This window comes from Stegodyphus dumicola, chromosome X1 (assembly GCF_044657685.1).
Source record: "Stegodyphus dumicola isolate Sdum_Otavi_A_Nest chromosome X1, ASM4465768v1".
Classification (NCBI taxonomy): domain Eukaryota; kingdom Metazoa; phylum Arthropoda; class Arachnida; order Araneae; family Eresidae; genus Stegodyphus; species Stegodyphus dumicola.
The window spans coordinates 126404261-126431703 of NC_140780.1; the positions used below are offsets into that span (position 1 = coordinate 126404261).

At 33.0% G+C, this 27443-nt stretch overlaps 1 protein-coding gene across 1 annotated transcript in view; it reads right to left on the reverse strand.

Moving 5' to 3' along the window:
• LOC118183857 (putative ammonium transporter 3) overlaps nt 1–5970 on the reverse strand; it is an 80844-nt gene extending 74874 nt beyond the window's left edge. Inside the window, exon 1 of the mRNA XM_035353463.2 lies at nt 5694–5970. The gene's annotated coding sequence lies outside the window, so the exon portion shown is untranslated. The remainder of the gene's footprint in view (nt 1–5693) is intronic.
• Between the last annotated feature and the right edge of the window lie 21473 nt (nt 5971–27443).

Genomic DNA, 27443 nt, shown 5'->3' on the forward strand with positions numbered 1-27443 from the left:
TTTAATGCAAAAATTTAGAAGTTGATTTGACTTATTTATAAGTAATAACTGCAAAAAAAGTATATTTAATGCAAAAATTTTGAAGTTGATTTGACTGATTTATAAGTTGATGAAAAGTCGTTGATTTTGAGCAGTCAACAAAAACATTGCATCTTATTTTAAGATGTATGTTTTAATAATAGATAGATGGTTCAAAAGCCATAAATTCAAGTTTAAACTACTTTATCAGTATGGAAAATTAACTAAATTAAAATCAGAACTTTAATGTACATGTTAGACTCTTTTTAAACATCAAAATGATTTATCTTTGATATCAGTTTATTACCGTAACGCATATAAGTACGTACTTTTTATCAAATTAAATTACTTAATCAAATTTATTAACAATAATTTTAGTTTAAATCTCTTACATAAACAATTATGCAATCCGAGTTTATAATTTATACATAAAATAACTCAAAGAAACATTTCAATTTAAAATTATTGATAATGAGCCTGTTTTTAATATAAGGTATATGCCACAGAAACTATACAAAATGAATATGTAAATTAGACGCACTCGTTTGTCGTTATGTTCAAAATGAAATTACATTCATTTTAAATAGAATTTTAAAAATAAATTTGTGAGTAATAGCAGTGAAAGATAAAGATGAAAAGTCATAGGTAGCTTAAGTTTGAGTGTTTTATACTATCTCTCCATCTCACATTTTATAAAAAAAATTCCATATAAAAACATTTTAAACAAGTTTCATATAAAATACTATAACAGCTTTCTGTAATGAAATAGCTTCTTTCTTCAAGGCATTCTGCAGCAAGTTTCATTTATAGAAGTTAGAAAACAAATGAGAAATCATCAGCATTTGGAGTGTAATAGTTTATTCATAGGGTGTATGCCTTCTACCAAAGATAACTCTACAGTGACTGTTCTTAAAAATGGCTGATGTAAATATTGTATTCATCAAAGGTAATTTCGTCATTTTTTCAAAACAATGTCTATTTCACTTCATTACTGAGATCGGGATAATATACAGAACATGGAAGATGTAATTTACTTTCATATTCATCAAACCCCTTTGTTACCACTTCTTGAGGTGTGAATTGGTTGGTGTACTATTATCCTGATATACGACATTTTTTTTTTTTTTTTTTCTTTTTTTTTTCAGATACAGTGTTTAAAGGCTGGATGAAATTGGTCGGTTTAGTTTAGTTGATTACGGTAAGCACACTAGGGCTATTTGCCTAAGGAAAGGGATGCCTTTGTGCAGGGCTTTCTAGGGGGAAAATGTCTCTTATACATATTACATATGAAGAAAACAACGAAAATGCACCCAGCCCGTTCGCCTGGAATCTGCGTTTAGATTTTGTGACCAAACGCAAATTGGAAGTACCAGTGTTCAGCGATTTTAACGCTCGGCTGCTGGTGAGCCCTGGTTGAAACTAGTCTTCTAGAATAAAAGAGGCTTCGGCAATGATGTAACAATCAAGAACAATCGACGTTCCCAGACAACATACCGTGGCCCAGACCGTCACAAATTCACCTCCATGCGTCACTGTGGGCACAAGACAATTCCGATCATACAACCTCTGAAGGAGAAGCTCTCCAAGAAATGAGAAAAGATAGTAAAGTCAGACTCTTTGATGAACAATTGGTTTGATTTATTCGATTAAGGCAAAACATGCTAGGGTTATCTGCCTAAAGGAAGGGATGCCTTCGTGGATAATTTTCTAATTGGCTCGTATCCATGTCGAATTATCAGTGTACGGCTACTTTACTGCTCTGCCGCGGTGTATCTTCGATGAATAAGGCATATTTCGTATTGTGTACTCTCTGAATTTTGCTCTCATGACAATACTGAAAGCAGCATTTATGTTATTAAGACGCTAGTTATCAGAATCTTTGCTATAGCTGTCCGACTGCAATTATTAATTATATGAAGCTTCCGAGAGACAGTTTTCATAGAAAAAAACTAATTTAGGAAAATGCTCAGTTCAGCCATAATTTAAGTTTTTTTTTTTTTTTTTTTTTTTTTTTTTTTTGAGGGGGTGGAGGCTACAATTTTTATAATATCCTTTTCAGATGCCTTTATCTTATTTCAACAATTATTCCTACTGAAGTTCGCTTTTCTAGGTATATCAACATGACATGTGACACTCTATACAGTAAAGAGACCAAGGTCAGTCGACAGACAAGCTCATGCTTTTTCAAGAATAAATCGTTCTCTTTCCGACGCTTGAGACAGTGACGTATCTTATCTATTTGCTCAGACTTACAAGTTAAGAACGCCGACATCATCACTCTGGTTGATTTTGGTCGAGAAAAACAAATTTGTAGTACAGTTAACGTTGAAAAAAAAAACTGGTGTCTTGATAAGAGATACGCCAGTCAGACGTGTGTAAACTAGTTTGTCCTTTTTTTAAACATCCAAATATTATATCTCTTATTTATGCCTTACTATAAGTCTCAATGTTTGAAGATAAACACACTTAATATCACTGAAAATTCAAACAATTGTTACTGCGCTCTACTGCTGTTGATAAAAATTCAAAATAATTCAGAATTAGATACATGACATTTTTGCTTTCACGAAACAAATTTTTATGATATTCATTACAGGATAATAGAATCGCGTGAATTCTTTAAAACTTTAAACGTTGAGTGCCCAAGAGTTTTCTCTAAAATATAACCCATAAGTTACAGTAAGTAATTTGTTTTTGCTATGTTACTACATTTTGTTTAATGCTATAAAAAAATTTCGATTCTTAAAGTGTATTATTACAATCAAAAGTAAATCTTATTAAATATGAATTATTCTTAAACTGTGTATACACCTTTTTATTATGATGAATATTATTTTTAATTATGATGAATATTACTTTTAATTAATGAATATTACTTTTAATTAATGAATATTACTTTCTTGATCACGATTATGAAGTCTTTAGACATGAATCCCCAAAGTAGATAAGTAATACAAAGCTGAGCATGAACGAAGATTAAAAATCTTGATATTTCTGATGGAATAGATTTTTATATGACTGAACTTTGTTCTCCCATATTTTATTCAATTAGAAAAAAATTTACTTTGTGAAACTAAGTTCAGGTTTTTAGTTATTGTGTAATGATCTCAGTATTCTTACTACGTGTTTTCGAAATAATTAAACATAAATTTCTAGACATACATAAATAGTATTTTATACATGATAAATAGTATTTTATACATGCCTAACATAAACAAGTGATGAATCAGTTTTTGGTAAAAGAGTTATAAAATACATTTGCGATACAAGCAAAATTAAATTCATCTATATACTTATACATTCTGTATTATTTTCCTTCAAATGACAGTGTATAAAAACGTTTTGATCATTTTGGTAAAGAGAGGTGTTTAATAATTTTTGTAGACTTAATGATTAAACCAATACAACTTTCTTCACAAAAAATATCCTTAAACTACTATTTCTATATCTTAGGAAGTTTGGTCTTCCTGCAATAATTAAACAAAAGTTACTAAACTAACAAAGATTACAAAATAAAAGAACAGCCGTGAATCTCAGAGAAAGCATCTCAAAAATTTACATTTTCAGAAGTAAGCAAAATTTGTATATCTTAAATTTTCATGGCTTATTTTCCTAACGTTTTGACGCACATAAAAAAAGTACATGACAATCAAAAGTACGAGCACACGCCTTATATAGATCGTAGGTTTAAGGGACTAAAACTTTTGCAGGCTTTCTCATCAGCTAACTACCTAAATTTCAATAATTTATGATTCATTATTCCTCACAGTTCTAGTTCGAAAGCGGAACAATGCGAAAGGCGAATTTAGATAATCTCGAAGTAGTGGATCAGATTTTTCATCGTGCATTTCAGTACAAAGTGAATTATACAAGCAAGCACAGTTTGTCGTTTCTCATCCGTTCGATGTGATGGTCATTAGAGATAGCTACACATTGATAAGAATAAATTCGAATCCTAGGTAAGATTAGAATGTTTCTCATAATCGTTTCTACTCGAAATTCGGGCACATAAAATCTATCTGTTCATAATTTTTTCAATGGCTAATCACAGAATGAGACCTTGGATATCATCCTCCAGTATACTCTCGATCAAAAATATCATGGTTATAGGCAAAATAAGGTCACCGCAGTTATCCATAAGTCTTAACTAACAACAAGTGTAATCAGCTCGTTCTTCACAAGCTTGCCCAAATGGAAAAGAGGACAAGTGAGAAGGAAACATTTTTTTCCCCTTGCTGCTCAGTTATTCCTCCTCCTGATCTTTTGAAACACAGTGGAAAGGTCCAGGAAACATTCTAGACAGTCTTCAAAAATATTTTATTTTTAAAGAAGAGGGACCTGTGTTTTATCACCCTCGAAATCGATAGAATTTTAGGTACTCTTATATTATCAGGGCCGGATTGAGAGAAGTACGTTTGTATACACGTGTGTATGTATGTACCTATGTGTGTATGTGTACTCGTACATACGTACATACATACATTTCTGAATCCGGTCCCGATAACAGAAAAGTACCAAATATTTTTTTTTTTCAAAAAATCTATGTTTTTTTTTTTTTTTTTTTTTTTTTTTTTTTCCCCTAATTGAAGTCTTTTCTTACAATTTTCTGTGGGGCGAAGGAGTTCGAAAATCTGGAAAGGACAGAAAATCTTAACTCTCACTAAATTATGAATATCAAAGCAAATAATAAATCAATACATGATTGCTATCTATTTTTAATTTATATATGGTTATATCAGCAAAAGCTCACGCATTAATGTGAAAAGCTTTCTTCAATCACTCGGTGCTTCATTCCCAGTTTAAGAGTTTCACAAACTTCTCTGGGGATGGGGAAATTCGCAGCATACATTTTTAGACGGCTAGTTAAACGCAGTCATCTTATTCCAAATTTTGCAGTGTGGTACAGAATAGAATCCAATTATAAGACTTATTCATAAACAAAACAAGAACAGTAAAATCCCATGTGCCTATCTAAACCCAGATTTCCTCCTTTCCCGATACATAAAGTCTTTCGGATTTTCTTGACAAGAACTATTTGCACTGGAATAACTCATCTACATATTTAACAGGAGATTCAATTCTAATTCAGTGTACCAATTCAATAATTTTAATAACACATTAAATCTCTAACAAACAGCTGAAACTGTTCTTAAATGTAAACACACTAAGTTCCCCCCCCCTCAGTTTTATCAGAGATGTTTCGCAATTCGTTTTACATAGACGTATTTACTCAGCAAAACATAACTTGCAAAGATTTATTTTATGATTTTTATGCGGCTTTATGACAAAAAATTTATATAGCAAAATCTTCATGATGAAATCAAAAGAAACATTTCAGCCGGAATTTTAAATCATAGGAAAAGGACAGAAAAAAATGCAGATATAAACAAATTATAACAATCTTCTGAAAAAAATTACTTGAAAAAAATTAAACACAATATTACATAAAGTTCATCCATTCATAAAATATAAGTAAAGTAATTTAAGGAATGTATTTTTAACTAGGTGTTAAAAGTATGACTTTCTTACTATTCAGTTACGTAAGAAACACTGATATGTGTGACTGACACAATGCGCGAATTAATGGTTTTATGAAAAACGTAGTAATAAATCAAACGGTCAAAAGAGTACGTAGGATTCTTACTAAGCTAATTAAAACTTTCGAACAGATTTACCTGTTTAACAGGAATGATGAAATCCACCAAGAGTTATATTTTTTACTGATAAATTTGAAATAAACAGAATACTTTCAATTGAAGGGTTTCGAATCAACGTCGCCTCATTTACACGCGGTTTTAAAAACAGAACTTATAAAAATCGCGGCTAGAAATAAACACATGATGAATTTAATGAGCCAAAGAATGCGTTAACTGCTGAACAATGGCAAGTTAACCTTTCCTTTCATAAGCAATATGTTTCAAGCGATAGGGGGTTGTAACCCTGCGTAGTAGCGCAAATCCGGGAAACCTGTTGGCTGCGCAAGCTTTGTGATCACTAAGATGGGAGAGACTTCGGAGCTTAGTGACATCATGTCTAACGTCATCGCGACATCCTTTCTTTCAGGGAGAAATTGTTTATATTGCTGTAGTCGGGAAATAAAATCACCGGAAAACGAAGAGTAATTCTGATCCTTTTTTGGAAGGAGTTGGGAGATATTCATATTCTTCTAGAGTGTGTCGGAGGCAGTTGTTCGAGCTATTTAAATATTTATCTAGTTAAGTATATGATAGCTATTTAAATATTAGGAGTGCAATGGAAAATGAAAAACATAATCAATTTCCTAGACAGAAAATAGGAATAAATTATTGACATTGTGTTAGTAACACGTAAGACATTGTTTAAGTGTTGTTTAAAATTACTTTAACTGTTCTGATATATGTTAACGGATTTGTACGTATTCTTCTTCTGTTTCATAGCATAACAATAATATGTATTTTGTATATTTTCTAACTGGCCTTTTTCCAAAACCAGCAAATCACTTAGCGAGATCAATAGATCATGTGAACTGGAAGACAGGTGTGTAGGCAGTATAAATTTCAGATATAAGACTGCACGAAATTTGAGAGTTCATCATATATTATAGCACCTTACAATTTATCGTTTAAAGATATAAATATGTTACTACATGCCATCTTAAAGTACTTAATAAAAAGTTTTAAAGTTTCGGCCAAATCACAGATGAATATAACTGTTCTGCATCTAGAATACTAATATTTGTGCTTCGAATGTTTTACACATTTGCGTAAAATTTCCTGTGATGCAAAATAGAAATTAACTGGTAATAAAATCCAAAAGCTACCATCGAAGAGGAAAGACAAAAATGTATTTCTCACACTGTTTATGACGCATAACATGGTTAAAACGATTAAGTTTAAATTGACGAATTTTTTAATTGAAACCTGGTAAACGGAGCCACAACTGACAAAAACGATCAAGAAGTTATATAGAATTTACACAGAATCCGATTTTTTAGTTATAACAAAAATGTAATAGAAGTGTATTTTTAGAGGACGGATTTGAGAGTTAAATATTTGTATATGCAATATATTTCATATGCTTTTGTTAAAGGTAAGAAAATATTTTTTTATTTTAATTAAATGAATATGGAAAAATTGATTAAATGAAGAAGCTATAATTAAGTATTTTATTTAATCCATTTTAGCTAATAATTACAGTGAAATGTTTTCATATAATAAGAGCTTTTACGGCTTCTCTGTTTATATTCGCATTCATTGCTAAGTTCTTTCTTTTTGCGTAAAATATTTTTCTTTGTTATTTTAAATCTGCTAACATTTGAATGAACGATATTAATATATTAATTTATTGCGTGGATAATTACTTAAATGCATCTTTTATTTTGAAAAATTATATAATTAATGTATACTTGAAATGATAAAAGAATAATCAAACTCACAAATTATATCAGAACCTTCTTTTCGAAAATTCTCTAAATCGTGATTGCACTGAGAAGAGAAGTATTTGAAATTAAAATATTTAGAAAGATTATCTCGAATCTTCTACGGAGATCAGAAGTAAGTTTCGAGATTAATACTAGAAATAGGTATTCTGAAATTTGTTTCATTAACTTTCTGTCTTGCGAGGAAAGAAAACAACTATTACACGAACAAATTCTGCCTCCACTATTTCTTTCTTTCTTTCTTTTTAATCTGAATTAGCTAAAACTTGCACAACATTAATTTCTAACTACAAGAATTTGTCTTTAGTCAGCACATGGAATTCTGTCAAAAAAAAATTTTTCTACGTCTAACGTAAATACGAGCTATTCTCTGTTAGAAAGTCCTACATAAAGGCAAATAGTCCTGGTGTGCTTTACCATTAATGGATTAAACAAATACTATCTTCTACAGCTACTTACGTTAGTATAAGTGGCTGTATAAACGTTTTTTTTATTTAGGGCCGTTAAATCAGTGCACAATGGGTTTTCCTGGAGAATTAGTCAAACACCATGAAGAATTACTGCTATTTTCTTCAAGATTTCCCAGAGTTATACTTTATATATTAAAGTAATGAGAATTATGTTTAATGCAATCGCATGAAATGAGCAGAAAATGTTTTTCAGAGTACGGCTGATATGTAGTTAAATAACCATAAATTCTCCTTTAGAAACGAGCCAAAAAGTAAAAGAAGACACAAAAAAAAAAAAAAATAAAATAAATTTACGAGTCCATCGTTTTACTCCCTCAAATAAGTACACTGGCTTGTTTTACGATAATAAAATATAATTAAGCAATCTACTAACTAGGACTTTTATGTTGAAAAACAACTATACATATATATTCTCTTTGAAGCACTGAAAACTTAATGGGCTGGCTGCATGGATAGGTTTTGGGTGGCTTTTCCCATGTGTAAAGGGTCGTTCACACTGGGGTTCATCTGAGCTAACGGAGGCATCTGACATAGCCAATGCAGCTCCGAAACCAGTTTTTCCTCATACCGAAATGAGCTGAAGAATCTGAACTTCACGTATAGCAGAGCAAGTCGACACATGGAACTGACTCCGTTAGCTCAGATAAACAGCAGTGTAAATGGCCCTTTAGAATCACGAAATTCCTTAGTTCCACGAAGGTATTCCTCCTCTCAGGCAGATAGCCCTCACGTGCTTTGCCGTAACCAAATGAAACAAAAATCAAACCTTAAAGCTAAATAAATAAATAAATAAATAAAAGAACTCTAAACTTAGCTACAAATGAAAATTTTTTGGAGTGGTATTGATACGATATATCAGAATATTTATGAAATATTTTAGATACCATAAATATATCTTTTATATATTAATTACATTTAAAAGTTATAATATTATTAATGACTAAAGCAATCAGCAAAAGATTTACAAATATAAGGTAGAAAATAACAGTGACAGTTGTAATAGGTCTTAACAGCTTCATCTATAATTTAATGCGGCGTTTCCACGTGGTTTTATGACGAATCGGGAGATTTCGCAAAAGGTTAAAACGAGCCATACTTCGAAAGCGACCATCAAAGTTCTTTTAGAATGTCTTCCCTAATGATATTAAACATAGAATGGGAATGGGATATTCCATCATGCGCAAGATAACTCCACATTTCGAGTATGATTACCTTCTTTGAGAGTATTTGAAAGTACAAGTTTTCCAAAATCTATTCCTTGCAAAACCATGACTATGAAACAAAAAGTCCAACAAAGAGTAGTCCGAGGTTCGAGTCCCAGTGAACAGGTTGGTTTCACAGGCGTTTTCTTAGTTTTCCGCATGTGTAACGTATAATGAAAGTAATTTTCATAATATTATTTTTAAATATTACTGAGTTTCAAATTTTCATTTCTTTGTAATATGAATAAAACTGCAGTACGTCCACCAGTTTAAATCGAGGATTAGAGTTTTCTTGTATCTTTAACTTCATTTATGCATGCAAATTTCATTTAGTAAAGAAATAAAAAGATCAACAGTTCAAGTTCCAGATCAGTCAAGTCTATCTACAAAGATAATTTGATTCAAAAGACTGAAAACGTAGACTCGCCAAACTGAAACACCTTGTATAACTTTCTCCATTTAAAAACTATCTTACAGGTTGAATACTTTGATCTTGTCCTTTGGTATTAATAACAGCTTTCAATAGCCTTTTGCATGTATTCAAAAAGATTTTCGTGATGTTCTTTTATAATTTAACCCCTTCTTATTTGAATATTTTCTTCGAAACATCATTGTTCATTAGTAAGATGTTTTTTTTAAGTACTTTTCTAGTACTGGAACGCCTTTTTAGTACTTTTAATTTTCAATGGCATCAGTTTCTAGAGACTGTGGTGGGGTCCCAAGTTGTTTTTACAATGGTAAAACAGTTTTATTATTGCTTCTATATGTTTGAGCTCATTATCTTGTCGGAAAAGAAAATCTGACCCTAAATCTGACTTCGAGGTACATTCTTCAAGCACTGCTCTCACAGTATATCAAAGTGTTTCTCGTATCTCATTATGTGTTTGATAAACCCAAGTTTCACTGTTCTGTTCTGATATATCACTCCAAACAAGCATAGAAATATCTCTGCTGGTATAAAGTTTTTGTATTCAGCTCAACATTACACTTCTCCCAAATACAGTAACAACTATACCTTCGAAAAATAAGAAATTTACTCTAACTAGTGAAACTGGCATGATTCTAGAATACTCGGATCAGCGTGATATTGCTTTTAGAGCAAACGCCAGTCTCTTGATCATAACGGCTGCTCTTATGACTTTATTTGGTTTACAGAACCCAATAACAGCCTTTCAAAGATTCTGCATAACAATTCTACATCAGACAGTTGTCTCCGTTACTGACCAGTGCCAACCAGCGGCAGAGCGGTAAAGCCGCTAAACACTGGCAGTCCGGCTTCGGGTTCGAATCCGGCGAACGGGTTAGCTGCATGGGCATTTTCGTGGTTTTTCCCATTTAACCTAGAGAAATCTGTTTTTCTGTTAAGGGATTTTATTTATTTATTACGTGCTTCGCCATCTGGCAATTACATGGAAAAGGAGGACTTTTTAAGGATACTTTGGTACTATTGTGTCATACTGGTCCCAACATTTATTTCTTATCCTGCTCTTACCAGTTCCTTAATGAGTTCCAAACGGGCCTGGCGAAGGTGAAAAACATCAGCAAAGCTTTCTCCAGGGAAGGGGCAGAAATAGATGGAGCAAAGAGTGTGAAGCACTTCTTTTAGAGAAGATGCCTGACTGGAGTGCCAGGAAAGGAGAGCTCCAGAAAGCAGTCTGCTAGTCACGTGAGGAGGAGTGACGAATCCGGAACATTTGATCACAAAATTACAGTACGTATAACAGGATTACACTCTATGTGTTGAAGTACTGAATGAATTCCTAGACTGAGTAGAAAATGAGAGAATGAAACCTACGATTGAGGAAAGTCAGTTCACGAGGTTCCGCTTTCTTATTCTTTTTAAGGAAAATTGGATCGTATCCATATTACACACAGGGAAAGCCACGTGAACTCTCATCCAGACAGCCCACTCGCCGAGACTCGAACCCCGGACCGAGCTACCACTGTTCAGTGGCTTTTACCGCTCGGCTGCTGGTGGGTCTTTTTTGTTTGTTTGTTTGTTAAAGGATGAGTAATAAATTATCTTAATATGCTTACTAAATAACGAGTTACAAATATAAGATCGGTATAGTTTTCAAAAGTTCATTTTGAAGAGGAAAATTTTTTCTCATATTCGAATTGATACGTGGAATTTTCTTTGGGTAAATATTATTATAGTAAGTAAGTCAACATAATTTTAGTTCCGTATTGCATTAAACCAGAGATTTCTAAGTTACAACACACACAAAAGAAAAGAGTGATGCCTGAAAAATTTGCGTCGAAAAGTGTTTATTATTAAAATTTTAAAAACAGCAAAAGAATAAGTAAAGTAGAATTAGAATAATAAGTAACAAAAATCATAAAATTTTTAAAAACTGCAATCTGAACACCTTAATCAGATTCCATTTTATGACAGGCTCAGTAACTTAAGAATTAATCCTTAGAAATTCAAGATATGGAACAATGTTTCAAACAAACTGCTCAAAAGAGTAATGCTAAATGGTAGGGGAGGTTACATCGTGAATGTACACCATGTAGAGACTTAAGTACTTATTTGATTAAAAAATGATTAATTATTCAAGATGTTATTGCGCACTTTTTTCACTGGATGACTTTCTTAGAGGTTTGCAAGAAGTAGCAATAATTTGTATTCAGGACACGTAATTCACATGAAAATTAATAATACATTCTTAGAGGTGCTAAAAAATTCCCTTTCATTTTATCCTAAGCTTCTATTTGCTTTATTCTTGAAGAACATCATAAAATCTAGTATATATGAGAAAAATTTATGCACTTTGAAGAATGGCAGTATTTCTGAACTATTTTAGTATTGAACTACAGATTTTTTTTTATTATTATTTTTATTTTTTCTTGAAAATAACAGCAATCTATGCTTAAAATTTTTCTGTGTCACCTGTCCTTAGATTACTGAAGTTCTTGCGTCACTACTGCATAATCCATTTGCCCAAATTTTCGTAGATCACTTTATTTGATGAATATCAAACAGCTTTGTTTGAAAGTAAACTGCCATTTATTTTATTAATGCTATTACCAAATTATGTTCTGAGTTCATGAGCAAATTCTCTTCGAACAAAATTAATTTCTTTCGTCGGTTAACAAAGATTTTCCGTCTACTTTGCATTTCAGATTGCATCAGTTTCAAATTAATAGCATGGAGAATATACGGAAAATTTATGCCAAAAATGAATGCAATGCTTTGCGCCTGTGTACTCAGTCTTATTACACAGTCAAAAAGCGCATGCGCAGAGAAAACGCCTTTTCAGTTAATACAGTTTTATGATCCGAATTTTTGTACAACTATTACTTCGTTGCCAAACTAAGGTAAGGAATGTACTTCGGTTCCAGTTTTCTTTGTCATGTTTAATAATTAATCTCCCTAATTCTGTTTATTTAGTATTTTATACCTGAGACTATTGAAAACACGTACACTTAAATTCAGATCTTATATAAATGGAAATCCATTAATTTAAAATATTTTTTTATCACAGTCTTTTGAGCATACTGTTGTTTCATGCTTCATTGGGAAACGGAGAGCCAAACATTCGCATGGAAAGAAATCAACGGGTAAGCGCAGAATAATACACGTTATTGATATTTTCTTAGAAATGAATGCTATGATAGATTTTTAGATAATAAATAAAATCTGGTCTTAACTAACTTTTTTATGTATTGGCCGGATTGTTTATATTTTTAACGAATGACTTATCAATATATACTATTTGAAAAGTTGAACAGCAAGACTTCTGTAATTTCAATAGAAAAATGTATTTACAAAAGAATTTCCTAGTCAAAGTACTATCATCATCTGAAATATATCGTATTACTACTAATGTGTTTCAGATATAGCACTTTTGTTTGAAAATAAGTTCCTTCTCCGAAGTTATTTCATAGATTTTGACGAAATTACCATCTGAGCTAATTACTTATCATATGTATGCAGCCAAAGCAGAAAGCTGTTGCTTAGTTTCGATAATATTGATCTTCAGAACTCCTAAATTTTAGTTAAAAAACTACAGTTAATGTCAGCCTTAGAAATATTTAATTAATTCTAAACCCAAGACATGGAATTTTAATACTAGTAACAAATCGAAATCTGGTGACGAAGAGTTAAGTGACTGTAATTTTCTCTTATTTTAGCATTCGAAAACTGCGAACTGGTTTAAATTAACTATCAAAAAAGAAAATATTTGTCTTACGTTACAAAGGTAGATAATATGAGAAGCCTAGGCGAAAAGTAAGTTTTTAGAAAATCTAGTTTCATTTCGAAGTAAAAAACGTTTTGAGTTCTGTAGCCAAACGTGGTAAAATTCGATGAACAAAAAATATCGAGATATCAAAACATTCGAGTAGTATTACTTTCCAAAATAAACGTAAAAAATGAATATGTTTGACCTGAAAACTTATTTAATTATTTTCGAAACTATCTAACACTACATAATAACATTTTTCGCAGAGCAGACCGCAACTGCGGCCTTTCTATTCATCTGTAAATGACAGACGCGCGTTGTTACGAACAGTACATGCATTGCAGTACTGAGCCAAAACCGATCTCTATGAATATTTTTGCCGATGAAATATTAATATCCTCTTTCATTCAAACCGTATTTAAACTTATATAATGCATTTTAAAATGCAAAAGGAAAAACAAAATTCAGAGCTATCTTATGAATGTTTAATTGACACTGAAGCAAATCTTTTCGAATTATGCTTATGCCTACGACAGTATACTGTAGCTTTTGAGAAAATACAGAACTTCCCAAAACTGCCGTCGTTTGTTAAAGTTGGAATATAGTGAGCGATTTTTGGACTGTGTTTTTGCTGTTCATAAATTACTATAGCCAATTGATGTTACATTAATATTTTCTCTATTTGCATCTAATCATATCTGCACAAATAAAAAGTTCCTTTGCTGAAATCTTTATCTTTCGAACTTTTCGCAGACTATGAATATCGCCAACAACATTAGCAATCAAAGATTAACCAAATAAAATAAAATACTGGAAATATTATCCTACTGAATATAGATTGAAGTATTATTTACGAGTTAAATTTGATTACTTATCTCATATTTTCCTTTCAAGGCAAAAGCAAAGAGCTTGTTTTTCAAAGCTTTGAAAAGCACTTGCTTCAAAGCATCTTAGTTTTGAATTGAATCAGATGTTGAAATGTATGGTGAAAGTAGTAAAATTTGTAATATCTCGTCTAATGGAAAATAAGCTTTTCTAAAAAAACTGTGTGAGGATATGTGAGCCGAAACTCGCCTTTGCTGTATTGTGCACGATGACTCTCTCGTCGAAATGTTTTATCACGTACCTTTGAATTGCGGCTAGAGAGTTACTTTCATTTTCCTTAAAGGGGAAGGATACCGAGATGCATGAGATTTTGCTGATGTCGATTTTTTAATAAAAATGGCATATTTATGTGACATTTTTGAAAGGCTAAATTTCCTTAATCTCCCTCTGCAGGGAAAAAAACATGTACCTTTTGAAGCCTACGGGAAAAAATATCCGCTTTTATAAAAGAACTCAAAATATGGAGAAGAAAATTGAATTAAAGATGCAGACAAAGATTGTTTTTTAATACTGCAGCGAGTTTTGATGTCAAATGAACTTGATCTTTCTCAAGATATAAAAACCATTCTTGAAAGGCATTTATCACAGCTAATTATCTGGTTTGAGAAATACTTTCAAATGAGAATTTCGATAGGTTTGCATGGATTCAAGATCCATTTAACACTAGTGCTCCACCTGAATTTATTTCTGAGGAAGAAGCGAATCTGATCGAGTTAACTTGCGACAACAATTTGAGAGCAAAATTTGGCAGGATGGAATTGACAGAATTTTTTATTTCAATAAAAGATGGATATCCCCTTCTTCTCAGAGGATTTTGAATTCCATTTTCAACGTCGTATTTGTGCGAAGCTTGGTTTTCGGCAGTTGCTGTAGTAGAAAGCAAGTATACAGCAAAAATTAACAAGGAAATGAGGGTGGTCGTATCCAGTTTAGCTCCACGATTTGAAAAAAAAAATGTGCAGTGATTTGCAGGCTCATATATTATAATGATTATCAATTTAATGTTAATAAAGTAAAATATATATATATATATATTAAATAATGAAGATACATAAGTTTTATTTTTTGTATCTTTTACATGCGATTAGTCATACTTTTACTTACCTTTAGTAGGGCGCCATGGAAAAATTTTAATTGTAGAAAGGTGCCGCGACTCGGTTGTATTGTAGAAAGCTGCGCGAAGTTTGAGAACCACTGTAGTAGGTGATAATATACATTTTCTGGAATCATGTGAACTAACTAGCGAATTATGTGAACTAACTGGTCTCAGAGAAGATTTTTAAAATTGCCTAGTGAACGTGATTATTATTCTAAGAAAAGTATAAAAATTGCACAGGATAAATTATAAACAATAATAAGGAGAGGATCAGAATTCCAAAGTAGGAGACTCTTCCTATCACCTTTTTTTTTTTTTTTTTTTTTTTTTTTTTTTGATGTGTGTGTATTATGTGGGTGTAATTTGTCCGAGTTTTGCGATTATACGTTTTCCTTTTCCTTTGCTTTGTTTCCTAATATTCGTTTTTTGTGTTTGTTTTCTAAAGTCTTTTTTCCTCTTGTTGCTTGCTCTCTCGGGTGCTGCCCAGTTTTGATTATAGTTTTGACTATGAAGTGAATTCATATTCACTATTCGGGCCGGACTGCGGCCGTATTCTAACTCCCTTCTGTTAGGGGATATTGATGAACGACAGCCTGAGCGAAAAAGCCATTTTTAATCAATCATGATAGCCATATATTTTAAGCATATGATGCACATATTGGATCATGCGGCTGTATGTTTAAATCTTTCATAAGCCTGTGTTTGTATTACATGACACGCTTAGCGCAAATTATCGCCAAAAGTTCTATAATGATGATTTATGATGAATTCCTTTAAAGAAATTGAAATCATTCTGGCAAATTACATGACGTTCTGAGAACGCAATATATTAGATTGCATTCATTTACTCTGGTCTTCTTATATACCACTGATTGCGTGTTCTGTGAGAGATATAAGGTTCGCAGTTTTATTCTGTAGTCATTAGGTTATTTTAACGCTGAAGACGTGAAATATGAGCAATGCTCTCACCGGGACTCGAACCTGGACCTCGAATACGTGTCGAATACGTGTCGAGTGTGCTACCGTTACAACACGAAGGCATGCAGAAAGAAGAGAGAAAATACCTTATAATTCAGCCTTCTCCCCGCTGTAAATTTACTTTATGTTTGGGTTTATAACTTCAAAAATTAATATTCTATTAAAAATACAAACAATATAGTTTATTTCTCATCCGATGACACATTTAACGGATTTCTTGTCTTATATGTAAAAGCTGAAGCAATTATCTCACGGATACTACATGAATATCTTTGTTTGGGTAGAGGCGGATGAAAATGAACATTTAATTCTAATCTCTTAAATTTGCTTCTCATAGTGGAAGGAAAAAAAAAAAAAAAAGAGCTATATGGAGTGTTTTGTCTTCCGCTTCCATGTAAGTTAAAGACGAATTTTTTCTCCAATAGTCGGTGCCCATCAGACCCCTGAACATTGATAGTTCACTCAAGTTTGGTTTCCGCCGAACAGGTTAGCTGCAATGGGTTCCCGTGGTTTTACCTCATATGCGAACATAAACGAATATGAGTCTTGTTTCCCTTAAAAGAGCCCAAATTCATCGCTAATACGAATAGGCTGAATATAAAAATTTTGAATGACTACAAGCCTCCTGGCAATACAAAATATGCGCAGTAGTAGCTGCTTAGTTATAAAAATCTCTATACTTCTCTTGTCTCCTCCAGTGATCAACAGACCCCAAATATACTGGTTCCCCGCTCTTTTTGTAGTAATGAATGCGATTGTAATGCGAGGAGTTATTGAAACAAGCGATTATCTCCATTTCCAGGACAAGAGCCTAGATGACAGACAAAGGGACTTCCGTTCGATATCTTGCAGCGCAATTGGCATTCAGTCGACATGGATGGTAGATCTTACGAGTTTTTGGCATTAGGAACCTTATAGAACTGAATGGATCGCGGAAGATTTGTGAGAAAAACTGGTGAATTCTTGAATGTAAGTAAATCTATTGCTCATAATAAAATCTCGAAATGCCATAAAACAAATCTAGTTGAAAGCAAACCTCGAACACGGCGCCTAAGATATTTCCCTAAACCCGAAGAAAGGTGGAGCGTTAGAAATATTATATGACGAAAATAAATGCAGTCAGATTGAATTTAATATTGTATACAATCCTAAAATCAATGCAGTCGGTTTGGTTTACATAATTACGGCAAAGCCTCGAGGGCTATCTGTCTAAGGGGAGGGATGACTGGCTCGTATACACGTTACACATGAGGAAAACCACAAAAGCGCCCATCCAGCCAGCCCATTCGCGGGATTCGAACCTTGGACCGAACAACCAGCGTTCAACAACTTTGCTACTCGGCCGCTGGTGTCAGTCAGATTAATATTATTTGTAATCCTAAAATCAATGCAGTCAGACTGAAGCCCGGCGAATGCTATTAGCAAGTCTGTTGAGGCAAAAATTGTTAGAAATATTTTAAGAAAATAATGTTTCCAATAGCCCACTAAAAGAAAACCAGCAAAGCGAAATGAAGAGCACGATTACTGTTCGCTAAAGCACCATATTAAAATGCTTCAAAGATTTTTAGAATTCGGTTATATTTGTAAATGAATAATAGATTCAGTGTTTCTGAGAGTATGTGTGTGATTATGGCAAAGCCTCGAGAGCTATCTGCCTAACGGGAGGGATGCCTTCGTGGAGGACTTTCTAAGGGAAACTGGCTCGTATACACGTTACACATGGGGAAAACCACGAAAACGCCCATGCAGTCAGCTCGTTCGCGGGATTCGAACCTCGGACCGAACTACCAGTGTTCAGCGACTTTACCGCTCGGCCGCTGGTGGGCCGTTTTTGAAAGTAATAGAAAGCAAACTTTGCAACGAAAACCCAATACCGAACTTCCAAATGAAGGGCCTTACTTTTTCAATAAAACATAAGGAAGAGAGTCAAACGGCCTGAGGCAGCATGAGTGCTTTTGCGGTTATTGATGGAAAAATAAATAAATTGATGTATTTGAATATTTATGAATAAAATACGAAACAGAACGCTCAAAACCACCCCATTAAAACTTCATCAGCAGAATGATCCCAAACATAATTCTTTTATTTGAAAACTGTGGAGGGAAAAGCCGGCAAAAAAGCAAATTTTTATCAAAATCTTACGAAACCCATGCTTAGAAGACTCAGTGAAGTCGTAAAAAAGGAATGGAATTCCAACACATTATTATTATTATTTTTAGTATTTACTGAAAAAAAAAGTATATTTGTATGCCCCAATATTTTTGGATCATTAATTCCTCATTTGTGCACAAGATGTGTACAATTTGTTAGTTGTTTAACATTATTTTTAATTAATTTTAAAATGTTTCGATTTTGTTTAACCCTAACATATGGTTATAAGAAAAGTACCTTAAGTTAAATGTTTAATTATTCTTTCAAAAAACGTTTGTCAAGTGTAACGTGCATATAATCCAACTTCCATTAGAAAGTCCTCCACGAAAGGCAGACAGCCCTCGTGTGTTTTGACATAACAAATAAAACAAACCAAAAAATGTTTGAAAGTTTTTTAAGCCTAAATACTTCTTTGACTCTCTGTAATGTAATGTATGAGTATACAAGTTTCCCGTACCCACCAGCGGCCGAGCGGTAAAGTGGCTCTGAATACTGATAGTTCGACCTGGGGTCTATTCCAGGCCAGCGGACTGGTTGCACCGGCGTTTTCGTAGTTTTTTCCACGTATAGTAGGGATATGAGCCAGATTTTCTTAGAAAGTCCTCCTTGAAGGCATCCCTTCCTTTAGACAGATAGTCCTCGTGTACATTGCCGTACTCAAATCAATTAAGCCAATACTAATTTCCCCTGTTTTACGAAATTATAATGTTCCTGGGTTGATTCATAAGCCAAAATGGTGCTAAATTTAAAAAAAAAAGTACCATTAATTTATACAAGAGAAAGCTTTGAGTGACCATGTCAAATTATACCTCTAAAAATCTGAAACTAACACTAAAGGAAAAAATTTGATTAAACACATTCCATACAAATAAAAATAATATATATTTTCACCCTCCAAAATTGGAAAAAAAAAAAAAAAAAAGGCGAGCATACTTGAGTACCTAAAGGTTGTGGCACTGACGAAGATACGTTAAGTTGTCAATTTGTTTAATTGAATACATCAAAGCATGAAAAAAAATATTTTCGCGGAGGACATTTTAAAAGGAACTGGCTCATATTTGCTTTAGAGAAAAAAACCCTATGTAGCAAGCTCCTTCACCGGGATTTAAACCCGAGGCGAATAACCAGTGTTCTACGGTTGTTACCATTTAGTCATTTGCGGCTAAGCAGAATTTGATTAAACATGAATATCACAGATATGCATATAAACACATTTCCCCACAGTCTCATAAAGAAAAATTCATACATAATTAATATTACATAATAAACAAGCAACTAAATTTCAAACAGCAGACTGCTGCTTGAAGAGGGAAACTTTTTTCTTTTCAAACGCATGCAGCTTTTCCCTAAAATAAACGCAAATATAAGATTGAACGTTTGATTTAATTTTAATGCTCAATTTGACCAGTATCTGTTACATATTTAACTAAAGAGAGAGTATAGTATTTATAAATGTCACCTTTTAGATCAGAATACACATTATAGTGTTTGTGACCATGAAGAGATGTTTAAACTAAGTTAAAAACAATAGAATACAAGATCTAAAGTAGGAATGACACAGTGAGAGATCTCAGACGTTTTTTCAGAATTTTACTTGCCTTATCTCTAAAAATGCATTTAATTTTAAAAATTTATATCTAATTGATACATGTAATTTAATGTGAACTTAAAATAATCGATAGATGAGTTAAGAATCCGACAATCACGTAGCGTTATTTTCTATAGCCATTTATGTATCAACTGTATTTACCTGTTCTACCTACTGTAGATATAGTAGGCTCTATCCTCAGATATACATTAGAAATTCATATTTTTCAGTATGAATTTTTCTTCTACATATTTGTGTTGATTAAACGTCAATGGATTCATATTAAATTCCCAGCGAAGGATTATTTTAAGTACATCACATCAAATAGGGCAGCTCTATTAGACACACAGAAAAAAAAAAAAAAAAAAAAAAAAGAAAACTGATTTTGAATACTGAGCTTTTAGAATTGACTGAATAAAAGAATAATTTGTTACTGATTATAATGAGGGGATATTGTGTTTCATATGCCAAGACAGCATTCCTGTTTGGAAATAATATAATGTCAAGAACATCATGCTACAGTAATATGACAGTAAATATAACTACTTCATAAGACCGAACAAATCATCTAATGAACTCGTTAAAGACGGAATTACTGGACACAATATTTTTGTAATGCTGCCAACCAAAGTTCTCGGCTACGCAGATCAGTTATTTCGCAGCCTATGAAATAGCCAAGAAAAGTAAACAGTTATCCAATGAAAAATGTTTTTACAGACTGCTTAAGCATGTCTTGATAAAAAATCGACAGTACAGAAAATAACACCAGACAGCTGCGGTAAGAAAAGGCGGTTTAGCAGTTAAGATTGAAACTTAAAAGATGAAAATCCTGCCATTTTACAACTTGGACGAAAGAGACAGAGAGAAACTTGTAAGAGAAAACACCTCATTATTATATATCGCTGAAGAACATCAGACTTAGTCAATTGAAAGGAACAAAAGCTCGAAAATATGTTTTGTTTTAAGTGAAAGGATAGCATTTTTGAATGACATACTCAAATTCAATCTTTTGGTGGAGAATTGTCGAACTGCAACAGATGAAATAAAATCTTTATACAAATGAATTAGCAAATCTAATGCTATCTAATGATGTCAATGCATACTTTTGCGTCATTTATCAAAAACAACTGTGAGCAAAGACTTGATACCTGCACAGGATTGATCCAAAAATATGAAAGTAAGCAACATTTCTATAAAGAACAATATTAGCTTTTCTCCCTCTCCTGAAGAAGAGAGATCTGATTCTAACAGCTCTTGAAACCGATAGAGCTTTATTCAAAACCTAAACCAAACTAAGTTTTTAGCCCCCCTACTTGTAAAGAATATTAAAAATAATTATGAGTAGATGAAATAAATTTTAGGTAATTAAAATTAATTTTTATGTGGAAAGTTTTCAAGGTTTTGTAGTTAAACATAATATTTAGCACAAGATAGGGATAATATATCAATTTATATCTTTAATTACATGAGCAAATGCTAGTTTTAATTAAAGTGAATTTCAGGCATCTTTGCGATCTTGGGCTGTAACGCCTTATACGAAATAATAGTAAATCTCATTGTAATAATGAGCTTTGTGAACAAATTATGGTTCCAGCCACTGTCGAAAAGCATGGCCAGTGATAGTTCATGAAAATTAAACCAATTATTCATTTAAAAATCATTAATACAAAGCGTAACATTCAATGAGCGCAGGCAGGGGCGCTATAATATTAAGATGCAGACTGTGAAATCCAAAGCTCCATTTCTGTTTGTTGATGTAACTATTCAGCTAGAAGTGATGCATTTCTTGCATAAAAAAGAGGGGGTTAACTCAAAATTGGGAATTTAAATAAAAACTGAAAGGATTACAAAAAAAAAAAAAAAAAAAAAAATTACGCCATTATGAAAATGAAATAAAGTTTCAAACTTACTGCGCAATCACTACTTCAGAAGGGGAATGATGCTTATCCTAAACTCTTCACTACATGTAGATTGTGATATTATTTTAGTTAAAATTTTATAAAGTTTCTTATGGTGAATAGAAGTTTTTCAACGGTTATGGTTCTCAGATTTAAAAAATGTTCAAGCTAATAAAGAAGGCCGTGTCGTTACCTTCCAATACGTAAGCTTTTACAATGTAGCAACTGCAAAAATAAATCAATAGAAGTACAATCAGATTGACACTTTTTATCAGTTTATTAGGACGATTGTACAGTATGTAATTTAAGAGATTATTTCTGCAATCAATTTAATAATGTTCTGTGTTCTTAATCATAAAATATTCAGAGTTTTCAAAGAGAACTAAGACTATTTGATGGCGATATACTGTCAGTTATGCTCGCTGGCTTAGCGAGATGCCAACACTGGTCCCATTCTGGATATAGCTTCAACAAATAAAAGAAATTTTTGTTGAAACAAAATCCAAGATGCAAGTTTATGAATGATGATTAATAGTTAGTTGAATAATTAAGAGAGCTTGCATAATTAATACATATTACTCAGCATTTTGTTTATTTAAATGTGTAATTATTAAATTATATAAGACCATGTATGTCCAAGCATTCATTAAGTTTCGGTTGTTCCTACAGTAAACTAGATTCCTTTAAACCTTCACGTTTTAAAATAAAAAAACATTCACGATACTTTATTAAGTATTTATGAAAATGTAGATATAGATAATGTGATTTGAGATGAGGCCAGTGGTTTGTTGATCGCAATAACACAATTTAAATTTGTATGTTCTTTCGTCATTCGATATAAAATTGTGAATCATATTAATCCGATAAGTAAGATACTTCAATCGAAAGATTTTGATTTATCCCATTCCAAGCCACTGATTTATCAAATAACTCATTAACTTTGTTTAAAGAATTAAGATCGGATGAATCCTTCGACAACATTATCTTAGAAGCTGAAAAATTAGCTAACAAAATTGACGTAGAAAAAATTTTGAATTGACTACATCACGTCATAGTGTTCTATCTAAAAAAAGGAAAATTTTTCACAAGTGTAGACGAACCTACACATGATTCAAAAAGAAATATAAAATAGTATTTTTTTTTTTCTTTACTATAGATCAGGTGATCAGTGCACTGGAGCTGAGATGCAGCCTATTGAATAGTCATAACGACTCTTTTGAGTTTCTGTACGATGTCCACAAATTTGAAAACTTGTAAAAATGAATTAATCTCACATTGTAAAGGTCTGAATATCTTAACAGATGGTGAATCCTCTGATCTTAACGCTTTAGAATTAACTGACGAAATAGACCTTGTTTCTTCCCTTTTAAAAAAGAAAGATCTAATTGACGTTCTAAAATTCATTACCTCTCTTAACATTGGACCAAATTTAAGCATTTCTTTAAGAGACCCATAACTGTTGCAGCCCCTCTTTTCGTAAACTAAAAATAATAAAAAATTACTTAAGAACCATGTGTTCACAAAATCGTCTTGAAGGGTTAGCAATGTTGGCTATTGAACATGAATGGAGTAATAAATTAAATTTGAAAGAAGTTATTCGCGATTTTGTAGAAAAAAAAAAAAAAAAAAGGCTTGGAAGAAATTATTTTAATTTAGGTTTAAACTTTATATATTGTTTTAGGATTCTTTTATCTTTGTTGTTTTAAGAGTATTGTTTGTACTAGTTTTAGCTCCAAAGTTTCTGTCTTTTTAATTTTAAAAAAATCCTAAATATTGTATGAGTGTTATTGTCTTAATTGAATTAGATTACATCGTATTTTCCTGGTTATCCTGTTTTTTCATAACTATGTTTTCTTTTAAAGTTTTTGAAGCTTGGGGGCCGGCACTTTTCAGGTTGCCTACGGCGACAAAAGCTCTAGAGCCAGCCCTGATAATGATTTTCCTGTGAAAACGCAACAGTAAGCTAAACTTGAAATTTTTGCTCTTGCTGAGACACACTCTGTTTCAAAATATTCCGTTCGATTCGCTTAACACATTACTAATGCGAATAGAGTGAATGCTGCGAGAAAGCAAATTTAAGAAGTAGTATGGCTACGGAGACAAAGAAAAGTAAAAATGCTTTCTGACCAATGTTGTTATTTATTACGTGCTCCGCCATTAGGCACAACACGGAAAGAGAGGGATGCCCCGTGGAGTACTTTTTAAGTGTGTGTTTGGGATTATGGCAAAGCCTCGAGGGCTATCTGCCCTAAGGGGAGGGATGCCTCCGTGGAGGACTTTCTAAGGGAAACTGGCTCGTATACACGTTACACATGGGGAAAACCACGAAAACGCCCATGCAGCCAGCCCGTCCGCGAGATTCGAACCTCGGACCGAACTACCACTGTTCAGCGACTTTACCGCTCGGCCGCTGGTGGGCCATTACTTTTTAAGAGAAATTAGCTCATATCCACGTTACACACGGGAAACTCTCAAAAACGCCCATGCAGCCAACAGTTTGCCGGGACTCGAACAGTAGACCGAATTACCAGTGTTCAGCAGTAACAGTGGTACGGGCCTTTCTGACCATTGGCAGCCTAGTTTAGCTACCAACATATTTACTACCATCAAGCGGATTTCTGTAACTTGAAAATGCACAATGAATATTTCCATTTCTTGCATTTAATAACTTTGGTCCGAAACCAATATGCCTGGAAAAACAGCATTAAACAGAAATAACCATCTTAAACTTGAGTTTTAGCTACATTTTGATAGTAATAATTATGATGGTGCTGAATTTTTGACTGCCACTGGTCAGATCCCCCCCACGGGGGTTGACTCAGGCGAACGCCTGGGAAGTACTGGTTAGGATATGTACCTAGGCAGTCTCAACCACGGGGGTATAATAACAGACTTCACAGAAGGCCTGAGGACTCTCGAGACTGAGTAAGGCTCGGCAGGGACCGTACTGGTACTGCCTTGTCTGCCCTTGCTCTGTGGGGTCGCAACATTGTGGATTGATCAAGGGCGTGGGCGACTATTAGGCCGCATTAGGATGGAAGCCGTCTCGTTCCATCAGCGTTGCCACTGGTCAGAAAGACCCACCATCGGCCGAGCGGTAAAAGCCGTTGAACACTGGTAGTTTCGTCCGGGACTCTATTATCGGTGAACGGGCGTTTTCGTGGATTTCCCTGTCTGTAACGTGGATACGAGCTTGTTTCCCTTAAAAAGTCTTCCACGGGGCATTCCCCCTTCCCGTGATGTGCCTAATGGTGGAGCACCAACAGCACTGGTCAGAAAGCATTTTACATTTCATTGTTTCCGTATCCATACTACTTAAATTTGCTTTCTCGCTTGCTCGAAGCATTCACCCTAATAATATGTTATCATAGCTGTCCTAGAGTTAATGTTCCTATTTGCCACAATAAGGACCCAAACAGGAAGGAATAGTGATGCTACTAACGATAGAAATTTATTAGTGTGCTATTAATCCATTAGTATTAATTAAACTGATAATTTTTATTTCTACTATCCTTCGAAATTGTATTTTATGCTGTATACTATAAGAAGCACTTCATCATTTAAAATCTTAGAATCCCGTACTTTCATAAAAATCAGAAAGAGTTGAACGTACATTAAACAAGTTGAACATTATGCATTACTTATAAAGAGTTCCATATTATATGCGGTAAATGCTGGAACGCGACACCTGCCGATGTGAAAATACTACTTATATTGATTAAGCAATTAATAATTTTCAACATTATGCATTTTTAAATGAGCAAAAGAATTTGAAGTTTTCTATGTGTTGCTTTTATTTCCAATAATTTCAACCGTAATATTAAAATAAAAAAAAATAAAATAAAAAAAGAGCTTCCTCAATTTTTCAACAAAACTTCAGTCTGCCTCACTTGAACTTTAAACTCGTTCTGGGGGAGGAGGAATGCCCACTCAAAATGAAAGCTATATTAAGTTTAAACTAACAGTTAAATTCTTGTAAATGAAACGAAAGAAAGGAGGGAGGAGAAAAAAACGTTAATTATCAAAGGCGGAATTCTCTTAGAATTCGCCGCTTTTTAAGATTTTTTTTTTTTTTTTCCTTTCTATAGCCGTAGGTCAAGAAAATAATCGCATAAGGTTTTCTCCTAGCAAACCGTAAGTCTGTTCTTCGAAATTAATCATAAACAAATTTTTTAAGCTACCTTACATATTCACTTAAATGGAAAGTAAGATTCCTTTTTTTGCCACTATTTCTATCTTTTATTTAAAAAAGGTAACAATGTCAGAAAATATCGAATCAATGTACATGATTCCGATTTGAAATGCTGAGTATGCTTTAAATCTGTACAGATGGGATATTGTTTCATGCATCCCGAACCTGGTTGAGGGAACTTAAATATAAATTTCACATTACGAGCAGGAAAAAGAGGAATTTTCACGTCGTTATATCACTAAAGATACCAAGATTCAGCAGACTGCACTTGCTTTTGTTAGCTTTCATGAACGACTTACAGCTAACTGATGATCAGTTATTTAAGACAGATGGGTCCAGCTTTAATGTGAAAACTCATTCACGATGAACATTTATTTATTTATTTATTAAGAACAAAACAAATTGTAAGCACTAGAAAATGTGCTATTTCAGTAACACACTTGTATATGATTATGCCTACTGTCAACAAAAATAGCAAATTGTTAGCTCTCTTGTTTGTTTTATTTCTTCGGGAAAAGGGACATTTTTTAGCGTTTTCTCCAGATAATGTTTATATTGTTACTTCTAAATCCTGAAAAATTGAAAACATGGCTATCAGACATGTATTTTAAAAATACAGGACTCTTTCCAACAGCACGGTAGACAGGTTGCTAGAAAACAGTGGTTTGTGTAAGCGTGTTATACGAGGTTAAAATCCAATATAAAATAAAAGGAAAAACTTTTAAAAACAAAATATTTTTTAATTGAATAATTTTTACTAAAAATATAAAACATATGTGAAGCAAAAAATGTAAGTAAAACAAAAATTTCTGTTCTTAGTTAATTCAAGCTCATTTTATTAAATTCATCACAGTGAGGCGAAAGCATTTTTCAGGTCCAACAATATCATCGATTTCTGAACACAATTTTTTGTAAGGAATTTTTATATCGTCCATTCTCTTAAAAAAAAACTGTTATTTTAGTCTGTTTGCTGGTCATTTCAAGTACATAGTAAATTTCGTTTTATGCAGAAAGACAATTTTCCAGCTCCCTTTTGAATTTTCGGCTTCCTTAGACACAACGGTCGTCAGTCAAGAAAAATGATTCAAGTTTCTCGCTTAAGTAAGCCCTTCCCTTAACTTTTTACAATAAAATTAGTAACTTCAAATCTTTCATCAGAATTGATTTGATTAACAATTTCGGACGCCATTCCTACTCGCCGATTTCTTCTTCCACTAATAAATCTTGGACATTCTCAATAGCCGCAGCGACATTCTCAATAGCCGCAGCCACAAAACCTTCGCATCCGAACAATTAAACACATTCTAATATCCCCCGAATCCCGTTTTCTGGGGATTCAAGCAAAGTTTCTACTGACATTG